This window comes from Barbus barbus (genome assembly GCF_936440315.1).
Source record: "Barbus barbus genome assembly, chromosome: 49".
Lineage (NCBI taxonomy): Eukaryota > Metazoa > Chordata > Actinopteri > Cypriniformes > Cyprinidae > Barbus > Barbus barbus.
In genome coordinates, this window is record NC_136727.1 from 16015409 (window position 1) to 16031404 (window position 15996).

Here is a 15996-nt window from a genome sequence, read left to right on the forward strand (position 1 = left end):
TAATAGGGGCACTTTAGTGTCTAAATACTTCTGGGACCACTGTATGGTAATTCTGATTTTTAGTTTTATTTTATTAGTTAGTTACGATGACAACTTAATCCCAAGAACACAGCTTGCTTACAGTGCTATGTAATGATTTTTGTATGTAATGTCTCATTTTAGGACTTTCAGCCAATTTTTCAGTAGTTGGCTTCAATAAATAGTGGCTGTAGTGCCCAATCCAGAGTTGTGCCAAATGAAAATGGTATTTTTACTCCTAAAGGTGAAGGATCAAAAGATTCTTCATCATGTGTGGTGTGGTGTGTGTTTTTTTACATTCATTCATCATTTATTATCCTGTAATCATGTTATTATTACTCTTTATCATATAATCTTTTATAATAATCATTGATTCATTCATTGATCAGTCACTCTAGATTGTTGTTTAGTGATTGTGTGGTTTCAAATGGATTTTTTTGTCCTCACGAGTAAGAGATAAGAGAATGTCTCCATTTCAAGGTTTTGAACATCACAAGACGATAATGTGAAGCAGTAATTTTACATTGCTGTTGCTTGTTGTATAATAACACTTGTTGGATTCATACTGAGCAGACAAAGTCTGAGCATTGTAACATACGCAACTAAAATTATTCAATAAACTGTTCATTTTACCTCTTTGTTTCCTGCTTTCTGCTCTTTTCTCCATAACTGCAGTAAAACACTGATTTTGGATACCAGACAAAACAGATATTTTCTAACGGGATCCAGTGTTGGATAATATTTCTGGCTAGAGACTCGATCTAACATTTTTGGTGCCGTCGGAAGGATATTGGCACAATCTAAGGAATAGTCTACCCCAAAATGGAAATTTGTTGAAAATTTACTCACCCTTAAGCCATCCAAGACGTAGATGAGTTTGTTTCTTCACAGATTTGGAGAATTGCATCACTTTCTCACCAATAGTGAATGGGTGCCGTCAGAATGAGAGTCCAAACAGCTGATAAAAACATCTCAATAATCCACAAGTATCTTCTTGTGAAGTGAAAAGCTGCATGTTTGTTAAAAAAAAAAAGAAGAAAAAAATTCCAAAACTAACTTTAAACCTTTGCTTCTGGCCAAAACACCACTCCACAAGCCATCATAATGCATCTTCACATTTAATTCAATACTTGCCGTTTATTTGTAGTTGTTTGTGAAATTCACTGTGTTATTGTTGCTCTGTAGCTGGCAGTATAACCTTCTACTGTGGGATTTTTTAAAAATGTTTTCTTTGCTTGTTTATGATTATGATTCAGTAACAGCATATGGTTTTTTTTCAGATATGTTTTACCATTTATCCATTTTAATAATAGTTGTTAACCCCCCTATATTTAGTGTATCGATCAGAAAAGTTAAATATTAAAAAGCTCTGACACAATATTTAGGCCTGCTGTTTTCTTCATTAGATAATTTCTTCATTAAATAGGCCTAGTTTTCATGAGAAAGACAGTTTGACCACTAGATGGAAGCATTTGCTCATAAAGGGATAGTAAAAGTCTGCAGACATATTAGATAAACCTCTCGAGTGAATTCTAATTTAATTTTATTTAGTATGCCTCTCAATTCTCAATGCTATACCATTAATCAAGGAATGTATTTTCAGCTCATTTTAAATAAATTAATTAAATTTAAAAAATATATTTTTTTAGAAAACTATACGCAAAGTATGTGCCAAAATTGAAAATGAAATGAAATTATATACACTATGACTGTGTGGGGCAGATACAGAAACAATATTATTTATTGCTACATGGACCAAAATATTGCATTAGCCAATTTAGCCTATTATTATTTACTTACAAAAAGGACATTTGCAGTATTCAACATTAATTATTTAATTAAAATGTGACGAATTAATTTATTAATAAATTTCTCAATAGTGAATGAAAAAAACATACAGTTGGTAAAATATGCAAATAATTAAAAAGCGCTTTTTTCAAGAATCAATGACACATTTAGCAGAACTTTTGCTTATATATATATTATATATTAATTACACAAATACTAAAATCTTTGAAGACCGCTAGCTTACATTTCTCGTGGCTTCCATATTGTGCTCCTCATTTAAACGTGACGCGGGCAGAGCAGCGGTGATTTGCTGCCATATAGCGCGCGTCGCCGTCCTGCCGCAGATCTCTATCAGATGCGGATCGGCTGAAGCCGCTGAGCTCGGCGCGTGTTATCTGCGCGGCGCTACTGAAGTCACGCGTTTCACTGCAGCTACCCTGAACTACAGTTCAAAACGCTCGTGCTCCTGGGCCGAACGTGCGCGCGGACTGAATGAAAGTACCAGATTGGGTGCAACTTTCCAAAGGCGTTACAGGTAAGCGGCGTTTCATGCTGTTATTCAGGCCTCGGTTAGGTCACACTGGGCTATCTGTGGCTGTGTTTAGTGGAAATACCTCCATCTCCCGCGTGCCTTCAGATGCAGCGCAGGGACGCGTTTATGATGTGCTGGATGCGCCGCTGCTGCTGCCTTTGAAGTTTCAGCTCTGCTCTGCAATGAAGCTGCTGCGGTTATAACAGAGACCCTGTCATGATTGGGCTGCAGTGTGTTAAATCATAGTAATGTTGTGTTTGATGCAGCAGGTGAATCAGAGGAAGGATGCATGGATGGAAGAGTTAGTCAGGTGAATTAGACATTGATGCATACTGTGTCAGTGTATATATAATTGATTTTTATTTTATTTTAAATAATATATGAAATATATAATAAGAATAATTGTAAATATATTATATATGTAGTCTATATATAATTATGAATAACTTTCATGTATTTTACTTAAAAATATAAAAGTAATGTTTTATTAAATAATTTAATGTATTTTAATACTTGAAAGTGAAAGTAGCATTGAGTATATAATTCATAATTCATAATTTATATATCTAAATCTATATTTAAAAATGTTTTAAATAGTATATATTAAACATTATTCTTTATTTTTTAAATCCATTGAATATATCATTTAATGTATTATAAACATTACATTTTGCTATATATATATATATATATATATAGCATCTTAATATATGCATTTTATATATATATATATATATATATATTATTCAAAAACATTAAATATGCATATAGATATTTATATAGTTTATATAAGTATCTATGTTTATATAGTTTATATAGTTTTTTAAATATTTGATATGTATTTTTTAAATATTAAAAGTAAAAAAAAAAAAAAAAAAAGTAAAAAAAAATATTCATATTTTATATATATATATATAACTCTGTATATATTATTAAATGTGACGGTTTCTTCTTTACATGCATAAATAAATAATAGCTCATAGACTGTTTTGTCAGCTGGCTCAAAAGTCTCTCGCACACATTGGCCCTGGGCCTGCTGGCCATCCTTGTTGTTGAGACCTGCTGATGCATAGTCAAAAGTCAAAGGCGCATGTATTGATGTGGTGCTTTTAAAGCTGTCCTTGCATTCTGATAATTCTAGCATCCTCTAATTAAGAGATCCTGATAGTCAAGCTTGAACTTGAGATATAGAAATTGAAGAATAATTTGTCTTCAGGGCAAGGTGTGTATGTGCCATAAAAGGGCAATAAAGCCTCTTTAATAGCTTTTAATATTTACTTTAAGCCTGAACTACCAGAACGTCTTTCTGACTATTCAGGCCACTCACGAAAATGTTTTTCAGTTCTTTATTTTATTTTATTTATATATATTTTTTATTATTATTTAAAAGTAACATTTGATTAAAAAAAAAAATTATATTAGCTTTATATGAATTATTAAAATTATATATTTTTTACTTTTTTTTAACCTCCAAAAGTAACCAAAACTAACTCGCGGTTTAGCGAGGGAGTCATTTGTTCAGCTCTGAATAATTGACTGGCTGATCAAGTTTTATTCCAAATGATAAACTCATCAGTGCATTCAAGGCTGTTTTGTGAATCTTTTAGACTGACTACAATAATCGCTTCATGAGAGTCATGTTTTTGCGAATCGGACAATACGGCTCGTCCTGTCACTGTGTTCATTGTGTAGATACACAATTTTCTGCTAATAGTGGCAAGATTTAAAATCAGTCACATTTTATTCTTTCTCCGTTATTTTCCTGCTCTGCGGGTGTGTCTCTCTTCACGCATTTTTCATAAGAAGCGCATGAATATTGCAGATGATCAGGGCAGGGTGAACTTCTTTCTGTTTTTCTTTCTTCGGCTCAGCTCCATCTGGCTCAGTATGCTTTCTGAGGTCAGATACGTATAGAAATGCATTTGGAGTATCTGCTATTTAGCCATGTGTAAAGATAAACACAAATTGTAACTGTAATTTTATCTTCTCTTGCCCTGACAAGCTCTGCAAACTATAGTTGTGTTTCTCTGAGTGTGTGTGTGTGCTTGCCCTAACACTGTGTGTCAGTGCTCGAGTAAGTATGAAACCATTTGGAAAGCAGCAGTCTTTTATTTGAACCTGTCCAGCGGACAAGCATGACTTCATCATTACCTCACAGTTCCCCATTAAAGCTTATCAGAAACATATGAGCTCCACAGGCTGACTGCGTTCTGCCATGGAAACTCTTCATTTTGTTTTGAGGATGTGTGGAGCGTGTGTGAGTGCTGGTGGTGGTGTTTTATTGTGCAACTTACTCTCGCTTTCTTTGGTCTTGCCGCTCCATATGAGTCTAATTTCAGGTTTGTTTTATCCTGGTTGTCTTTTTCAGTATTTGCATGCGGCGCAGGGACTGGTTGCACCCATAGCTAAACATTTTTTTATGTAAATGTGTTTTACGCTGCCAATAAACTGGTGTAAATTAGGGATTTTACTAACTACATGTTTTAAAATTGACTAGCTCTGTTTTATCTGAGTGATTAAGTCCATTTCCATCAAGAAATAATAGTAATTTTGAAAAAATGAAAAAAAAAAAAAAACTTTTCCGAAAGGGTTTCTGTGTTAAAACAGCTAAAGTCTATTATTAAAAAGGAAAGTGCCATTGTAAATTGAGTCCGTAAATATGAAAAATTTAAGTATGGCGAAACAGTTTGCGAAAGTGGCGCCAAACTATAAGAACATTTAATAATTAGTTGTTCTTAACTACATAATAATGCCATTTTTGTGAAATATTTGAATATTCTTGACTTAAAATACAAGTACTTAGGGCTGTACAATTAATCGACTTTCTAATCGCGATTACAGTTACAGATGCCACATTTACGTAATCATTCAAAGTGGCAATTAATCAAAGTCCACTGCATGCTTAAGATGTTTTTTCTTTCTACAGGTTATCTTAAGTGTTTTTCCATTGTTTTAATTTTAGTTTTAGTATAACATTATATTACCATGGAATAATCGACAATTATGATTTTTGTCATAATCGTGTGGTCCTACAAATACTAAAATGCTTTCGCAAATGTGTGTCTTTAACTACAAACACACAACACAGTTAATAAGTGGGGGTCAAGGACATGGGTTTTTGTCGACACATGGAAATGTCCTTCGACTTGATGCCGTCTTCTCTGCCTTTTAAGAGAAGAACTTCTCTTATTATCATTGGACGACCCCTTAAACGAGAGTTTTACAACCTGAAGTCCATTGGACAAAAACATCTGCATTGACATTCAAGATTCCTGTCGTCTACCAGTTAAACACAAGATTTATAAACCCACAAAACAGGCGCACATCAGCATAATGCGGTCTTAGACATGTCCATATACTGTTCTGCTGGGTTATTTGATTATAGATGAACAAGATAAATGACAGAGCAGCATGAACAAGTCTTGTAGTATAATTGGATGTGTTGGTGTGGCATAAGGCAGCATCATTGTCGGGAATGGCGTGTTTGTGGGATAAGGGTCAGAATAATCTCTTTATACATGTGTGGGTGGAAACAGGCCCCATAGAGATGGTTCTCACAGCCCTAACACAACTCTATCCCACCACAGGAAGTGAGAGGAGGACAGACCCCATGAGACCGCTTTGGATGTGACACTGAGGACCCCTTTCACAGACTTTGAATGGGCTTATGTCTCACCTAAGAGATCTTTTCCATGTTCTCTTACACACTCAACGTTCTTCTGTTCAGAGAAGATGTGACAAGTTTCCACAGTCGAATTGAAGGCAAAATGTGACTTTGAAACCCATTAGGAGATATTTGATGTTTAAGTTACAGCTGTGTGGAGCATGATTTTGGAGAAATTTGATTTTGCTGTATTTTCCAAATCAAAGTCATGTGGTGCAACCAATGTGCAGAAACGTGGAGAAAAAAAAAAAAAAAAACATGAAATGAAAAAACACCCAAAGACCTCGTGACTGTCAAAGTCAACAAGTCTCCATTTTTTTGGACAAAATAAGGTTAATTCAGGTTGTAAAATGTCATGTGGTGCAACCCCTCAAAACTTAATATTTATGAATGAATAATTCATATCTGTAAAAATACTTAATAACTTAAAAAATATAGATGTAATGAACCAAAACTAGCATGAATAGAACTTAATAATAATTTTAGATATAGTTGAGTTATTTTCTTCTGTGTTTGTAGATATACGGTATAAGAGTGTTTTAAATTAGTTAGTTAGTATGTTTAATACCATAATGATCATGTTAAAATAATTGTAAACATTTTTAATATTTATTGTGAAAATGTGATTTTTTTTTTTTTTTTTTAAATGATTAAAAATATATATTTTTTAAACTATTTAAAATTGCCACACCAAATTGATTTCTGTGATTTTTATGGGTTACATGCACCACTGTTGAAACGTCAGTAAGATTTTTAATGTTTGAATTAAATAAATTAATACATACAGGTGCATCTCAATAAATTAGAATGCCGTGGAAAAGTTCATTTATTTCAGTAATTCAACTCAAATTGTGAAACTCGTGTATTAAATCAATTCAATGCACACAGACTAAAGTAGTTTAAGTCTTTGGTTCTTTTAATTGTGAGGATTTAGGCTCGCATTTAACAAAAACCCACCAATTCACTATCTCAACAAATTAGAATACTTCATAAGACCATAAGACCGATAAAAAAAAAAAAAAAAAAAACATTTTTAGTGAATTGTTGACCTTCTGGAAGTATGTTAATTTACTGTATATGTACTCAATACTTGGTAGGGGCTCCTTTTGCTTTAATTACTGCCTCAATTCGGCGTGGCATGAAGGTGATCATTTTGTGGCACGGCTGAGGTGGTATGGAAGCCCAGGTTGCTTTGATCGCAACCTTCAGGTCATCTGAAGTGTTGGGTCTAGTGTCTCTCATCTTCCTCTTGACAATACCCCATAGATTCTCTTTGGGGTTCAGGTCAGGCGAGTTTGCTGGCCAATCAAGCACAGTAACACCATGGTCATTGAACCAGCTTTTGGTACCTTTGGCAGTGTGGGCAGGTGCCAAGTCCTGCTGGAAAATGAAATCAGCATCTCCATAAAGCTTGTCAGCAGAAGGAAGCATGAAGTGCTCTAAAATTTCCTGGTAGATGGCTGCGTTGACTGTGGACTTCAGAAAACACAATGGACCAACACCAGCAGATGACATGGCAGCCCAAATCATCACTGACTCTGTAAACTTCACACTGGACTTCAAGCAACATGGATTCTGCGCGTCTCCACTCTTCCTCCAGACTCCAGACCTTGATTTCCAAATGAAATGCAACATTTACTTTCATCTGAAAAGAAGACTTTGGACCACTGAGCAACAACAGTCCAGTTCTTTTTCTCCACAGCCCAGGTAAGACGCTTCTGACGTTGTCTCTGGTTCAGAAGTGGCTTGGTAGCCCTTTTCCTGAAGACGTCTGAGCGTGGAGACTCTTGATGCACTGACTCCAGCTTCAGTCCACTCCTTGTGAAGCTCTCCCAAGTGTTTGAATCAGCTTTGCTTGACAGTATTCTCAAGCTTGCGGTCATCCCTGTTGCTTGTGCACCTTTTCCTACCCAAATTCTTCCTTCCAGTCAACTTTGCATTTAATATGCTTTGATACAGCACTCTGTAAACAGCCACACCTTTCAGTAATGACCCTCTGTGACTTACTCTCTTTGTGGAGGGCGTCAATGTTTGTCTTCTGGATCATTGCCAAGTCAGCAGTCTTCCCCATTATTGTGGTTTGAAAGAACAAGAGATACCCTGAATTTATACTGTAGGGACGGTTATTAATTGAAACTCAAATGTAAATATTCTAATATTTTGAGATACAGATTTTTGACTTTCATGAGCTGTAAGCTCTAATCATCAAAATTAAAACAAAAAACTTTTGAAATGTTTTACTTTACATGCGATGAATCTAAAATATATGAAAGTTTCACTTTTTGAAATAACTTACAAGAAAAAATGAACTTTTTCACGATATTCTAATTTACTGAGATGCACCTGTATATTCAGCAAGGATTTCTTTTACTTGGTTACACTGCATGACAATTTTAGTCAAATGTAAACTTTTGTTGAAAATGTTTGTATAAATGTTTCAAAACCAACAAGAATACAGAGAGTGTTTTCTATGAATTTAGCATTTCCCCTTTGTTGTTTTATCCTTTAGCAGTCATAAGTTAGCAAGCTAACAGCCTAGCCTGCTAGCGTAGCATAGTAATAAGAGATTAAGAAAAGCTCTTTAGATTAACACAAACAAGATGTCACAATGAAATGCTGCATTTTTGACAAGGGAGCTAAAGTTTTTCTCTGAAATTTCACCTAAATTTCAGATGCCGTATAAACTGCTCTTATTTGTCAGGTTCGATACTTTTTGGTTTTCTGTGGGAATAAAAATTCCTCCTCTGGAGTGGCACTTGGGGTTCCTTCGGTCCGGCTGAATTCCTGTGAGCAGAGAATCCATTTGCATTGATATTAGCAGCCCTTCACCATGGTTACGAGGTCGTACCCTGACCATGAGGGAGAGAAAAAAACCAGCACGAGATGCCAAGAGCTGACTCAAATGAGTTTGAGCCGAAAACGTTTAATGTCCCAGCCAGTTTCGTGCATGCTGGGTCTGAGAGGCCAGACGTCTTACGCAAGAGATTCAGATCAGACTAAATAAAATAAATGTAATGGTGATTAAAATTTCATTTTAATTAAAAATATATAGTATGTGCTTCCAAACAAGTCCTTCTTTCAACGTTTTGTATGTCTTTGACTTTGCTGCTGATATCAGGAGGGATGTAGCTGTGGTTTGACAGTTGCTATAGTGCAAACAGCTCAAATTTGGTTAGTGTGGGTAATAATGCTGTTTGGTGGTGTTTAGCGTGAGGCGTGTGTCTGTGTTGGGAACACATTAGTAAAAATGTTCCAGGTCAGGAGTTTAATGGGACCAGTCACTGTCATTTCACATCTGCTGAAAGCGGCACAATCACTTCCAGATGTGCCCGTCACGTCTGTCTTGCTTTCTGCTTCAAAATGTTGGCTAAAATGCTGTTATTGCACAAGGACCTTGTGAACTAAAACAACTTTATTAACTATTAATTTTTTTCCTTTGTGTTGACAAATATGATATTTGGGTGTTTCCTCAACTTCAGGCACTTATGTATATTTAAGAGTTTAAATTAAATTAAATCAAATCAATAAAGTGCCCGAGGTGTCTGAAAATTGATTAAAAATATATCTTTTTTTAATTTGGTTGTCATTTCCACCACACCAAATTGATTGCTATTGTTTTCAACATTGATAATAATGTTTCTAATATTTCAAAAATATTATTTTACATTATTGCTGTTTTTATTGTATTTTGATCAAATAAATGCAGCCTGGGTGACCATAAGAGACATCTTTCAAAAACATTAAAAATTCTTACCAACCCCAAGCTTATATTTATGTAACTTCTGAGCATTGCATCAAAAGTAATTTGAACTGGTTATATTACAAATTCTTCCTGACAAACGGGTCCTTTTCCACATCCTGAAGTCAAATTATTGTAATCTTTTTCTTATATAGAGACCAGCATAAACATCTCAAGACTAAATCTAGCTCCTTACAGTTGTTTTACATTGCTTCCAATGGACGACAGGCCTTTGTTGTGGTTTAAAAGCAACAGTGTGTATCCATAAAATCCCCAGGGGGTCTGTTTGTCCGACTTTAAAACGTTCCACATTTGTGAATCTGCCATGAAAACAAAGACATCCAACCGCTCTTTTCTTCATTGATCGATCGTAGGCGCTTGTTTTATTTAACACGTCAGATTCCTAGCATTTCGCTCCTCGGTAAGGTTTAAATCACACAGAGCCTCAGATCTCCTCAACAAATCCTTAGGTTTTAAATCACAGTCGGTTTTAGAGGAAGTGGGCTTGAACTCTCATGGGTGAGGTTGGTTTAAAGCCCAGTGTGGTTTGGGGTCAGATTAAAATGTGCAGCGTTTATTCGAACTCTTTTCTAAAGACATCCTCTCTAAAGCCTCGCGTCTTTTGACAACGTAATTGAAGGTGTGAATTGCCAAACTAATCCACGTCTCGGCTCAATTTGTCATTGAATCGTTTGGAATTCTTGCGCTTGAGCTTTTGTTTCAACTTTTTTGCGCTCTCTCACGGTTGAGTTGACAAACCCGAGCACATGTGTGCTAATGAGGATATATAGGCTACGTGTTGGCAGCTGTACATCCCTCCCTGCAGCCAAAACAACTCGGCTTTCCCAGGAATTTAGAGAGAGCATCTTCAAGTGCGGGTCTAGCCTGAAGTTATACACATGTATATGTTGTGCATGCATGCACATGGATGTCTAATCTGAATCAGTGTTACTAGTGTTACTTTTATAATTACTTGTTGCAAAACAGCATTTTATTCCAGCTTTTCCACAGCGTGTATGCGAAGCATTGCCCTTTAATGTATTTTCGTAAAAAAACTGATCGTAAAACTTCTTCAATATGCTTTTGCATAGAAAATCTTGTTTAATAAAGTGTGTATGTGTGTGTGACCCTCTGACCGTGGCTCTAAGGGTGGTGTGTGTGGCATCCCGCCCACAAAGGAAATGTGCTCTATTGCACTGATTGCGTAAAAAGAAAGAAAAAAAAACACACCTAAATATAACGACTCATCTGCCTGAGAGGACACACCCTAGCCATAGTTCCTGTTGTCAAGTGCCAAATTATGGCTTTATATTCACAAACAACATCCAAAAGTTACTTTTTGCCACACCTGCCCACAGTGAATGAACTGAGACAGTATAACACAACTTTATTTTTAGCTTTTTTAAAGTTGAAAATGTTTGTTGCCATGACGATTTAATTATGTTAATATTTTTTTTTCTTATGTGTTGGAGATAAACAGCTCAGTATGTCAATGGGGTTCTGGAGATAAAACTTTAGGCATCCTTGTTAAACTTCTAATGACTGATTTTTCCATTGAGGGAAAGAGATGTTGAAAAATCTATACGGTGGGAAATCGATGCCAAAAATAATCGATTATTTGATTCTGAAGTGCTGGGAATTGAAAGTCGACTCTCCTGATTCGAACATTTGGAGTCGACTCTTGATGATGATTAAAACCAGATTCAGTACTCTATAGTTACTTACTATTACAAACATCAAGGGCCTTATTCGTAAAGATTTTTATCTTGCCACTAGGAGTCCTCCTTATCTAGTTAGTCCTGTTTAGTTAACTAGAGCTAGTTCATAGCTAGGAGTTTTAGCTATTTACAATACTTTTACATTTTTTTACTTAGGAAACCTTAATATAAGAGTAAGGCAGGGATTTGACCTAATTTCTATAGATGTTTACTTGGTAGCAACATGGATTTCACTTTTGATTACTTAGAAGGACATCTGAGCTGTCCTGGGTTTAGGAGTTACTTGTCGGGTTAAAATGCTTGGTTAATTGCTCTTTGATTAAAATATTTATGAGTCTTAAAATTAGGAGTGATACACCTATAATTTTCAAGAGTTGGTCCTAAATTTCTATATTAGGAGCAACTTTTAGCCTGAAGATTGTGGCTTTTACTGGTGGTGGGGATTTTAAATTCATCCTGGTGACTAAAATCATTTGATTGAAAAAAAAAAAAAGACTTGTTTACATTCATTCAGTGCTTCAACCGCTGACTTTATCTGAAGGTTTCAAAATTACACCAGCGGGTGGGGACTAGTGAGTATTGAGTATATGAATCAAATTTGTTTCATTTTTACTTGCATTTGACATGTTAATTTTCACTAACAATGTATTTGTGTTTCATCTGTAGCGTTCATATGACTGACTCAAACAAGACTTGACATCTGTTGGGTGTCACGTACAAAAATAAAAATACCTCACAATTAATTGAAGGTCGTTTTTTGGAATAAAATCTTCCGTCATAGTTAACATGCAAATGTACCTAGATGAATCATTGGGAGTTTGTGGACCCTCATGTACATCTAGCATTTGATGAAGGTCCACAAAATCCCAATGATTTAATCAGGAATACATGTATGGATCTATGCAACCTTTTAAAATTCCTATTGGTTGATGGGAGTGATAGCTAGGAATGGCAGTTCACAAGTTCATTCTCCTCAACCTGATAATGATTGTGTATGTTACAGTGTGTATTTAGGGAAGTGTTAATGACCAATAGGATCGAGTTTACTACTGTGTGCTGTAATAAGAGCACTAAAGCCTTCTGAAGGTGATGCTCCTGCCAAATTATGGATGGATGTCCAAGCTCGTTCCAAATGCATGGAATTCCCTTCTATTACTGGTGCTTCACCGTGTACATCAGGGATCACATTCCTCACAGACACTAGCTGCCCTGTACAGATATCTGATGAGCACAACCAGCTTTGAGTTGGCAAAAAATGATATAAACGATCTGCACGCAGCACAAACTCAACAAACAAAAGCACTGCTATTTGACCACAGTCCTTTGCTTCCAGGCTGTGTGTCCAAGTTCATGGAGAAGAAGCGTGGCTATTTTTATCCAGCTCATTGCATCCTGTCGTAATGGATAAAGTTAATAGTAGAGTTACAGCAGAGTTTGGCCTGTGGTCACGCTGCAGTGGTTAATGCAAGTTTGTGTGTCTGATCTGGTGAAATTTATGGCAGTGTTGCTGTCCGTCAGTCTCTCACAGATTCTGTCTGGTGAAGTCTAGTCTTGCCGAGGTAGACATTTACTATAGAAGTATGGTTCACATTTGAGCATGTCCATGTTAAAAATCACACGTTAACTTCAAGAAAAGATAAAAAGAAAAAATTATAAAATTTCTCTAAAACTGTCATGTGGTGTGACCAAATAAAATAAAATATAACATTTTCCTCACATTCCGATTAGGTTATGTGTGAGTGTATCTTAATCATTATTTTCTGGAGTATATTTTCATTTCTCTAAAAATGTCACGTGGTGCAACCATCAAGTAAAAAAAACTTATTTTCCTTACACTTTTCATACATGCGACTATAAATATAAAAATAATGTATAGGCTAAATATTGAGTTGCACCATGTGACCTTTTACAAACTGAACTAAACTTGCCTTGTCTAAAGGGGAAAATTATCTTAAATTTAAGAGACGTATTAACCTTGATAATACGTCTGTTTTTTGTCACACCACATGACATTGTTTTTTAGTTTTTTTACTGGCCAAGATTGTGCCAGTCTACTAAGTTGTAACTTTTTATAAAAGCTTTTTAGTGCCTCTTATAGCTATAAACATGAATTTTAATTCAAAAGTTAAAAACATGCTCATAATAGGTGCATTGATGTAATTCAATGCATGTTGTTTATATGCTGACAGACTAAAAAGGATATGAAAATGAAAATGTGATTGACCCACAAGATGGGCTATGGGTGAGGCTAGTTTAATGGAGAAGGATATTGCAGTTTGTTCACGTAGCACTGTTTACAGGGCAGGGCCCACTCTTCATCTGTGGTTAACACTTGCGTTATGCTGTCCTAATTTTGTTATAATGTTGCTAAACTGGACATAACAATTTAAAGAGCAAATGGAGGGCAGCGTACTTGCATAATGAATGAGGACTAAACGTACACTCTTTTCCACCAGCTCTTTACCACTTACAGGCCGTTTCCTGGATGTAGCAATTTAGTCAAGGACGAGGCAGTGCTTTACTCTTAGAAATGACCATGAAAGTATGTGGCACGCCAGGTTCTGTCAGCCTGAGATTGTATTTTCTTGACATTTATGATAGTGGATGTTCCTCTTGATATTTAGCAGCCTTTCCCTGCTGATTTTGCAGTCATAGTCTTCTGTAAAATGCAACACCAGCATAAAGTTTGTAATGTGTTATCACCTTAGACTGGAAAAATTACTCTAGTTTCACTCTCTCTCAAGACCATTATTGCCGGCCAACAAACCCCAAAGGCTTTTGGTGTCGAGCCACGATCTCTATGTGACGTTCTCAGTTCTTGAACTGACCAGCATCAATCAAACCCTGTCATGGGTCGCTGTGCTAGTTTAGCGTTGATATTTTGACAGCAAACATACTTTGACCCCCTCCGTGAGTAAAGCTGATATCATTGTGTGAGGAGTCTCCTACTGTTGTTTGTCTTAAGTACTTAAACCTTTTTGACTCCTGCACTTAAGAACTTGTGAAAATGCTTTTTGGAGGCTTGGCTCAAAATCCAGAGGTCAGATCAAGGCCTTGTGGTTGCGTTTAGGACAGTCCTGTTGCGTCTTTGAGTTTAAAGCATCATGTAATGTGTTTTTGAAGATGTTTTTAGTGAGTAACAACTTAAATTTCAGAATGTCCCTTACAGTGGCTTCAGAAAACGTGAAATGTTTTTAGTGAAATATATAGCAAGTCATATCAACAACTTTTATGATGTTTGGTAAGCTAATCATACTTGCTAGGTATTACAACATTAAAAAAATAACATTTCATGGCTAATTTGTGTTTTTTGCTAGTGAAGACATAATTTTGATTAGGTTAACTGTATTTGTGTGGATATTTTGAAGCTTTTAACTTAGAAAGTATAGCAAACAGATCCTTGCATATACAAGGCTGTGCTTTTATATCACAGCATTTTTCTGATGGTGAGAAGCACACGGTTCACTGAGAGATAACCGAGCTCTGCAGGTCTCAGGCTTATCAAAGCACAGCTCCAAACTCATATCGGAGTTTCCACTGAGGATGTGTGGCCTTGAAAACAGATATCAGGGTTAGGGAAGCAACTGTAGATACAAGTTAACTGTTGCTAGCAGCTAGCTGCTCCTAATAGTGCAGTCAAGCTAGTCATAAATGAGTTAGCAACACTAAACTAATTAAATATATATATTTTAAACCAGTCTATTTAGATCAACCTTCTGAATGAACGAATTCTCTAAAATGGATCAAATTTGATGTTTAGATGAGGATAAGTTATTTTAAATAGCAGTTTAGCATTTTGTTGTGGTACAACACTGCTTAATGGAAGAAGTGTTAAAGCAGCTATTATATTGGCTAGCTACTATATTGTGTGAACTATTGTCACTCTACTGGGAAATGTAGTAGTTAGCAATGGTGCTACTTTTAGCTAGTTGCTTCAAACCTATGCGTTTGTTTTGTGTTTATTTTGAGAGTGTGTTTTCAAGTGACAGAGATGCAATCCACTGCAGGGACAGGAAAGCATTTCATTTCCTCTTCCTATTCTCGATTAAGTGGACAGGAAATGCTCTTTTTCTTTTTGACAGATGGTCTCGTGGGTTACAAAGCTGACACAACAGGCTTTGAAGAAAGACAATGTTGATGGTGTCACTCTCTTCCCTTGAATTTGTCATTTGTCAGTGGATATATGTAAGTGACCCCATATGATCTCATGGAGCAGTCATTGTGATGGCTCTATTCAGGGAGGAAGAGGAAACTAGTGACCCTGTGATGTCACAAGATGGGTCTCCGTGATGACGGCAGTGCACCGGATGAATCTGGTCCATGGCCTGTGTCACACAAACCTTGACAAGAACAATTTAGCTGCAATGAGAATTACTGTTTCCCCCAATGGAACAATCTGGGAGAGTTGGAGTTGTAGTATTTGGATGTTTTTTTGAGGTAGTGCTTGCATGGTGCTTGTGTATCATCAGCCAAGAGTTACATTTCGCAACAAGTTGACTGAGACAAGAATCTGCCTCTGAATCTGAGGAGTATGTGG

At 36.0% G+C, this 15996-nt stretch overlaps 1 protein-coding gene across 2 annotated transcripts in view; it reads left to right on the forward strand.

Moving 5' to 3' along the window:
* The first annotated feature begins 2143 nt into the window (after positions 1 to 2143).
* Positions 2144 to 15996, forward strand: part of LOC306867625 (gamma-adducin-like) — a 90942-nt gene continuing 77089 nt past the window's right edge. For both annotated transcript variants that reach the window (XM_079413395.1, XM_079413398.1), the window contains exon 1: positions 2144 to 2341. The gene's annotated coding sequence lies outside the window, so the exon portion shown is untranslated. The remainder of the gene's footprint in view (positions 2342 to 15996) is intronic.